The sequence below is a fragment of the Rutidosis leptorrhynchoides genome, chromosome 2, assembly GCF_046630445.1.
Source record: "Rutidosis leptorrhynchoides isolate AG116_Rl617_1_P2 chromosome 2, CSIRO_AGI_Rlap_v1, whole genome shotgun sequence".
Lineage (NCBI taxonomy): Eukaryota > Viridiplantae > Streptophyta > Magnoliopsida > Asterales > Asteraceae > Rutidosis > Rutidosis leptorrhynchoides.
In genome coordinates this window covers 593520670-593530031 of record NC_092334.1, presented here as the reverse complement: position 1 = coordinate 593530031, position 9362 = coordinate 593520670, and the positions used below count along the sequence as shown (strand labels likewise).

General features: G+C 34.1%; 1 long non-coding RNA gene across 8 annotated transcripts; it reads right to left on the bottom strand.

The window, feature by feature from the left end:
* Positions 1-1550: 1550 nt before the first annotated feature.
* LOC139893355 (uncharacterized) lies at positions 1551-5712 on the bottom strand. Of its 8 annotated transcripts, none has more exons than XR_011774491.1 (7): positions 5352-5712; positions 4374-4766; positions 3267-3877; positions 2787-3123; positions 2494-2687; positions 2006-2385; positions 1551-1727 (listed from the first exon to the last, which is right to left on the bottom strand). It is a non-coding gene; the product is annotated as an uncharacterized lncRNA (long non-coding RNA). The 8 variants fall into 8 exon arrangements; XR_011774492.1 differs by having other exon boundaries at positions 2787-3120; XR_011774494.1 differs by having other exon boundaries at positions 2787-2889.
* Between the last annotated feature and the right edge of the window lie 3650 nt (positions 5713-9362).

The following is a 9362-nucleotide window of genomic DNA, read 5'->3' as shown; positions in this document are numbered from 1 at the left end:
AATCTTCAGCGTTCTTCTCCGGATACTAGGTTTCTCGCACGGAGTCGAAGACCTTGAAAGTATGACTAATATTGTACAAGAGAGAGAAAGAAGTGAATTGAAGTGTGTGTTGGAATGAATGACAAAGACCCTTTAAATAAGCAAGAATTTTGCCTGCAAACGGCTGGCAGACCGTTTGGCAGGTCGTTTGCGGAGGCCGTTTGCCAGACCAAGCCGTTTACAGGGACCGTTTATTCTGGGCGTTTGGCAGGCTGTTTGTGAGCCAGGCAAGCCGTTTGGCAGGCCGTTTGGCTTGCCTGGTCAGCTGAAATTCCTGGATCGTAACTTGATTTCTTGTCTTTCACCGTTTTCGCTCTAGAATCTTCGTTTTAGCTCCAATTCTCTTGATTCTTTTTGCACTGTCTTCGTAATTACTTGTTCTACAATTCTAACCGACGAAGTGAGTATTTTGCCGATAAAGTTCGAATCTTTCTTATTTTTGGACCTTAATACCGGGGTGAAAACGTGATTTTTTTAGCACATTCTCATACTATTTACCATATTTACCCATAAAATGTACATCACATTTGTGCATATACTCTATATATGCAAGTCATATACACTTGCACATACACAATCATAATACATATTTATATGATGCAAAAAAAAAAAAAAAAAAAAAAAAAAAAAAAACAATTCCTAAACAACTACTGTGATAAAATATTTTAATACACCTTAAAGTGTTGTCCAACTATATCTATATTAGTCAATATCACCATCCATCATACGAGAAAAAAATCTACTCCGTAATATATATATATATATATATATATATATATATATACTAGCTTTAATAGCCCGTGCGTTGCACGGTGACTATAAAAGTTGGTATAGTAATATGTTAATATTCATACATATTGTATGTGTTATACATTAAGTACATGTTGTATCTGTAACTAACAATATGTTAAATCACGCATGTTACATCTACATGGTTAACGATAGAAGAAAACGATCAAATACATGTAAACGTTATCTTAAGTCACACATTTTACATCTACATGCTTAATGATAAAAGGAAACGATCAAATACATGTAAACGTTTCCAATTGACCGCAAAAATTAAAATTCAAAATCACTCGTGTAATTTACCGTACCATATTGTTCATTTAACATTGCCAAAGAATGCGAGTCATATTTCACATATTTAACCACGTAAGTTGAATACCTAGTGTCACGGTTAAATCCAGCAAACTTAATCTTAAAAAGCATCCGCTTACCTAAACGCTCATCAAGATAATCTGGTTGATCTTGATCTTCCCCATTGCTATGTCCAGTTCATAAGTGGACAACATGACTTTTAAGGGCCCGTTTGTTTTTTTTCTTATTAAGTTCATTTGTCTGAATTTATATATGATGTCTGTGAGGAATAAGTGATAAAAAATAATTAGTGTTTGTTTTATGTGCTGAATAACCGTCTGAATAATTAAATTTACTAAATTATCCCTGCATGTGAGTAGTCATAATAGCAGTTACTAAAAAATGAGGACCCAATTAAAAATTCACATTTATTTGAATTTTTTTCATTAAGACGTGACTTATTTAATAAGTCAAAAACAAACACCCTCCATGACTTTCCATAATAAGTTTCATTCTATTAAGTCCATTAAGTTAAAAACAAACATGGCCTAAATAGTGTCAATGAGACTGTCCCACCATCATTTTCCACTGGAACGGAAATCTTGAACCTACAATGTAAACATGTACAATAGATTAAATATGCATTCAAATTTTGAACAGTATAACACATAACATGCCTCTTCATATATGTGGGTATTACCTCAATGAACCTTTAGATATAAAACACAATCAAAGATTACGTGTATGAAGTGTTTTGTGTACCAAGCGTTGTATTTGTAATAATAATAATAATATATATTATATACAACAAAAAAAACACAACTAAAAGTAGTCACAATGAAATTATGTAGAACTTTTAATTTGAGAGAAGGTGTATAGATCATACCTTGGTAGTTATTGGGTTATACCAAACGGGTCCAAAGCACAATCACTTTAGGTGAGATTCAATGACCAATTCCGATGTAAAAAGTCAAATGTCTAACTCTATCACTAAAGTTTCTTGTAAAACATTTATCAATTCACAGTTCATACAAAGTGGATGCACGATTCTTGCCGGGCGTCCCGTCGATTTCAATTTTTCATATGGGCCCTGTTCAATCAACAAAAAATAGGCCTTTTGTATATACAAAAATTATGCTAAGTTTTTCATTAGTACTACATATTTTTGGATTATGGGCCCCTTGAGATTATGGGCCCTGTACAAACGCACGTGTTGCACGGCCTCAAATCCGCCCCTGTTGCCTAAAGCAATCAATCAAACAAGGCCTGAAAACGGACACATAATGCAATAATTCAGAGTTCATACAACGTGGATGCACGATTCGTGCCTAAAGCCTAAAAGTAGATAACATTCTTTAGGTGTTATAATTCTACCTGGTTATTCCATCCTTGTCTTTACGAACCACTCGTGATACACCGATGGACTATAAATCAACATCTTCTCTTCGAGCTGCGAATTAACTCAAATCCCCCTCATATAACACCACTACACCTTGAGTAAACGTTAGTATTGACACTGGTTAGCGAAGTATTTTCCAGGTCTTATTTTACTCGTAGTTGGCTCACCCCTGAATCACACAACAAAATTTTAGGCATAAATTATTATAAAAACGTATGTTAATAATAGAATTATTACATAAGTAACAGCAAAAAGATGATGTGCTTACGAATTACAAAGAAAACAAAGGGATATATTGTTGATCTCTGCTTCTGACACTTGTAACCTGAGTAACTGACTATTCACAGCGAAAGAATCTCAAGCCCTGAAGCCTGATTATGTCATCAATAAATAACATTTTTTTAGGGTGAGCGGGCAGATTGTTCTTTAGGGAAACGAAGAACGTCTGCGAACCCTAGAAATCAGCGGATTATAGCAGATGGATAGATGGATTAGGGTTGCGGTCTATATGCGATGAAAGACGTCGTGTCGACCGACTCGTCCCTCAAAGGTTTACATCGACGCGTCCACAACTAAAATCTTTTAGAACCTTGCTAACAGGTCTACTAAAATAAGTGAAGGTAGTTGTTGAGAAATATAATCGCCCAGATAATTGGTGATAAACCATTTGTCATGACTGTAATACAAAGCATGGAAAACTACAACGCACTGAAACAAAAACTTATTTTTCTAGAAGTAGAGAGCTTACTTCAAGTGCATATATGCATCATCTCTTTTAATCCCAAGGTGATAAAATTTTGTGATCTTAAACGTTGAATCTGACACTATATTTGTGACTGGCCAATGCCAGTCTTGCTTCCAATATCGCCCATTTGATAGGTTGTAAATTGTACCATTAAAAGAGACTGTATGAATTCAACTTCAAGGACCTGAGAGAGAGTCTGACATTATTAACAAACCAACACAAAGACACAAAAAAAGAAAGGCTTACGGTGGTGCAGCTTGGGTCTGTAGAGACTGATGCAAAGTTGCAGTCGCATACATCGATAGCTCGTAGTCAATGAAAACTCTAAGCATCATGTAAATTGATTAGACCCTTGGATGTTCATTATAACAGTTCATTATTATGATCAAAGTTTTGCTGACATACACTATGTTCCATTAATATGCAAGTCGACATGTATGTGATATTGTAACTTTCTTAATTACATGAAGACAATCAAGTACATCAAGAAGTCGAAGCTTAAAGAGGCATAAAAAAGAATCTTACCAGGCACATGTTATGGACATGAGTTGCAATTCAGTGGGTCATGAGCAAACTTTCACCTGGAACATCTTATACATTACGTATTATTTTGCCTACACATTTGAAGAAAATGAAAATCATGTTCTAAATCACGGGATATATAGAGTAGTGAAGTATATAGATGGCATTCAACAATAATAAAGATAACTTGCGGCAAATCTAGAATATCATTGTGATCTTTCATAGCTTCAGTTGGGACAGACCAAACACGCTTTCTTTTCCCAAAGGAAATCACCTCAAAACTACTCCCTAACACTTGAGTACTTACATGATACGTTGCTGACGTTAATCACGCTTTTTATGACAAAAAGAAGCTAACAAAAAACATACGAAATGAAGTAAATCGCTTCAAGTAATGTCAATGACAAATTATGAACATCTATTAACACCGATCTAATGATATTTACAAATTGTTAAATGCCTTTATTTAGCAAAATGGGTCTAGCATATAAGTGGGCTAGAAAGGATCCTTGTCAAATAAGTAAAAGTCAGCTACATATGCAAGATGAGAGATCCTAAAAGATTTGTTATTCGAAATTAGTTGATTACCTTCTCACAAATAGCTAACGGTTTCAAATGACTTTCTTGGTTTATGTACGGCGTAATACAGGCGTAAATGAGCGATTTGACTCACCATTTAACAACCCCACTTCGTTAGTGAGCTGGCAAATTTCTTCACATTTCTTTCTTTAGTTGAATTCTAACACATCTGACATCTAGTAAGTTTGAAATTGTTCTGTTTTTATCCACGTTTGATAATTCTGATAGTTCCAAGTCATGATTCAACTTTTGTACTTTTTGATATTTGCAGCTTCCTCGCAAAATTGTTGTCGATTTTTGTGACTTGATCCCATGCTAAATCCCTTTCTGATTTTCGAGCATACTCAAGGACATCCTTGCCACTGATCCCGGTTACACGCAGCAAATGAACGTAAACAATCACTACAGCGTTCAAGCATGTTACTGCTCGGTTGACAAAACGGCAGGTTTCATAAAGATTCATGAAACATATGATAGACATAAACTTTAAAACATAACAATACTTATAAAAAAAATTAAACCTTTCCATCTTTGACACATATTCTTTCAACTTAGTAGTACTACAATACAAATCGTAGAAATTATCGGAAACTTAAAGACAATCATACCCAGCAAGATGTCACAGATCATAATAATTACTAAAGCATTATATCTCACGGATAAAACAAAGTGATCCCTACTAAACCAATATGAATTATTCGAGTTATAGTCCATAACCTCATCGTAATAGATTTTACCAATGTAGCCCAGGGGCAATCCCGGATGACCTTAATTCGCTTTCTCAACAGATTCAAACACCATAAACCTAATTGTATTCACGGAATTCTCAACCAACACAGTATCAAGTGAACCATAAACCTAATTGTATGCATTTGTATACACTGAAATTAGAAAGCTGCATACCACTACATCTAGACTTAGCATTCATGAAATAAACTTAGATAACAACTGAAAGTGAAAAACAACAAATCATAATCAAATAATTACCTAAGCACCGAGACCGAGACATATCTGATTGATCACTTCTCAAGAGGATCTTTGATCCGTTTGTTCAAAACGCGATTGTTGGATAAGAGCGGCGGTATATCATGAACTGATACACGATTAAATATGAACGGTTTTTAGAAAACGCTTACATGTAATCGCATATTGAGATTTATCTTCAATCAAATCAGATGAATCTGAGATAATTAAACATGGGAAAACTTAATCGCTTGTAGTGTGTGACGAATTATTTGTACTGATTTAGGGTTACGATTCATAAGTTGATTTTAAATTTGTAGAAAGGAGGAAGAATAGAAAGTTTATTTGTACTGATTTAGGGTTACGATTCATAAACATGTTTAAGATTATTTACAGGTTGTTTGTTAACCCTAATTTAGAACAGGAGGAAGAAGAGAAATAATGAAGTAGTTCACATTCCACGTGGTTTGTTTGTTTTTTTTTTTTATACGAATGAAAGGTTGACAGATGGCAGAATGTGAGGGAATTACAAAAGTAATTAGAGAAGATTAAGGGGTAATTAGTGAGTAATTAGTGGATTAATCATGTGCTTTATAATAGGTTATAGATTATAGAAGATTATAGAATAGAAGATTATATATATGTGTTCATATGAGAACATTCTCATTTTAGTTTTTGATGAGAACACATCTAAGCCATTCAACAATTAGATTAATGGTTACTATTTTTTTAGCATTTATTAAATAAAATAATATATATAAGGGTTTAAATGTAAATTAACTGTGGAGTAGGTTCGCTTTTTCTCGTCAGTTACAAGAACCCCTTAATTTTCTCCCAAATAATCTCTATCTCTCTTACTCATTTCTTTGAGTTTATATTAATGGAAATCAATTAAGATCACAGACCATGAATTTTTAATAAATTATGCAGATAATCATTTATGTACATCTGCTCCACTACAAACATTCTATTTTTCTACATCACGATAGGGACGTTTTTTATAAAACATTATTGGATCGTGTTCTAATCATCATTTTTTAACGGCCCTAATCATCACTTATTAACATTATCGCGTTCCCATTCATTATCATTTAACATCCCCATTAATTACCGTTGTCGCATTACGTTGATTAACGGTGATTAACATGGTCGCATCCCATTGATTAACGGTGGCGCACCTTGTTTATTAAAGTTGTAGTATATCCGTTTATTAACATTGTCGTGTTCTCGTTCATTATCGTTTAGCATCCGTGTTGATTAACGTTCTATCCTGATAACAACTAGTCTTCGACTCACCGGTGTGCATCCATGGTCATATGCAAAAATCAAATGCATCCAAACTCTAATCATGTTGATTATTATTTAACACCCTTTTGATTTACAAATTATCGTTATCGTTTAGCATCCCTTTTGATTTACAAATGTTCATGCATCCACAATCTAATTGAAAGTGATAAGGAGTATACATTTGTCGATGCATTTTATATCAAATTCCCACATCCACTAAAATGATACTCCGTACTAGTTAACTGATGATGCATCAATATTAATATGATATACGATACTATATGTGTTGATGCTAAAATAATATGTAAATTAAAAAAAAAAAAAAAAGTTCTGTTATTTAGTCAAAATCTATTTTTTTTTTTTTTTTTTGCTAAAAGAAACAATATATTAATATACAATCAACAAAATGCTGATTGTGTGATAACAATTACAATGCGTAAAAATGGAAATTGACTGCAAAAAACATTGCAGGACAATGGAAAATGCACACTAAACATATTTTCGTCTACTAAGCATCCTTGAATAAAATGTTTGAATTGACGTCCCATATATAAGCTTGGTGCCCGAAAACATTATTTGAAATATGAAGCCCAAAAGAACACTTTCAACTTGAAATCCCTAACCAACTTAGACCACCGTGCATGAAAACCGTGAATTGAAAATAGCATCATTATGAGCCCAACTTCGATTCTTCCAATGATCAATGAGTGTAAAAAGCTCCTTCCAAATGGAGAGTAGCCCTCCGGATCTACCAATGGAACTTACTTGTACATGTTGAAACATTGAATTTTTTCAAATCTCGTTCATAATTGGTTGAGACACTTCCTTGACTTGTGATTCTTGAATTGCTATATATTGAAGTTGATGAAAGTTGGCTATGAACCCACTTTGTTGGCTCAAGATTTAATCCCGAGACCCCGGGTGTTCCATGATGCCACTCTCATTCTTTCTTTTGTAAGCTTTCAATCCTTCACCTTCGATGCCACTCATAAGTTCACCAAACAAACGTAAGTCAGTTTTATTTTGTTCTTTTTTGGAGACAGTGGGTTTGTCGATTTCTATATTGTTTTTATCATTTTCTGAAACTGTATAGGCGTCTTCATTGTCGATATCACCATCAATCTCGAATAACACTGAAGCATCAACGATTGCTTCGTTCACTGCTTTCTTTTTAGCTTTCGTCTTGTTTAATTTAACGGGACTTTTTGGAGGTGAGTACTGGAAACCGTTAGCATTTATCTCCTTATCTTTTTGAATGTTTTTACGAGTGATTGCACATGAAGCTCTGTAATCTTTTCTAGCACAAGCTTCATGCTCTAAATGTGTAGGATCGATGATGGGCACTTTGGGAGTATGTGAGTTGTTTTGTACTTTACTAGGATTGACTTGAATAGGAACAGAATTTGTTGGTGCAACTTTTTGCACAGAAAAAGGGGTTTTGTTAAGAGGTGATGGGGAAAAAGGTGATGAGTTAAGAATATTTATTTTGCCTGTGCTCTTTACAATCTCTGAATAGCTTAATTCAGAGTTCAAGATATCCTTGTCCCTACTCAACACATTACCCATTGGTTCATTGACTATTTTATCCTTGAATGAATGTAATTGACCCTGTAACGACCCGTCAAAATCGCTATTGACGCGGCACATTAATCATTGATTCCACAGTGAGGTTTTGACCTCTATATGATACGTTTTGATAAAATATTGCATTCATTAAAATAAGTAACTTTCTAAACATAGAAAGTTATAAACATGTGGGCGAGTGCTTAGGTATAAGCAAAACCCCGAAATACATAAGTCTTTAATTTACAGGTTGACATCACAGTCCAATTATTTATTACACAACGCAGTTTTATTTTGAATGCAATAAACTTTGTACAAAGCATGAGAGACTCCATGCAGGCAACAAGCACATCACAGCGGAAGCATTCTAAGGACCTGAGAATAAAACATGCTAAAAAGTCAACACGAATGTTGGTGAGTTATAGGTTTAATTGCTCGAGTCATAAACATATATAAAGATAGACCACAAGATTTCATCAAAAGTTTATCAATAGATTCTACGTAACAGAGCACCCTGGTAACTAAACTTAACGCTATAGTGATAATTACCCCATTCGTTTTAATACATGCAAACCAACGTGTCTTAAACTCAAATAACATACGTCCGTTAAAAGGCTAGTGCTCTAGCTCGGACGGGGATGTCAAGCCCTATGGATCCATATACAATTATTCGCGCCCACCAGTCCATATCCTATGTACTGGCAGCTACTAGTTACCAAAGCTAAGGGATTTTCGGTTTAACTCAGTGTAGAATTTAGTATGTGCTTGTGTCTTATCGCGTTTAAAATAAATTGCATATATTCTCAGCCCAAAAATATTTAAAGTATTTAAAAAGGGAGACTATAAACTCACAGTTCAATATTGAGACTTAATATTGTAGGCAAATTGCGTAGACGTAATGATGGTAGACGACTGTATGGTTGGCCTTGGATTCAAGAACAATACCCCGAACAATACCCAATATTTCCTTAGCTTAAAGTGGTTTAAAACCCGAATTAAAACACCCTCGAATATACTTTATTATTATTAAACTTAAATTTAAAATTATAATTATAATTTAAATATAAATTTTTATTACTGAAGAAAAAAATATGTGATAATTCGTCGAGCAAAACAGACGTATTTATATTACTTTTCCGTTTACTGTATCTCATGCGATCGCATGAGTTTTCAGTGTTTTTGCCA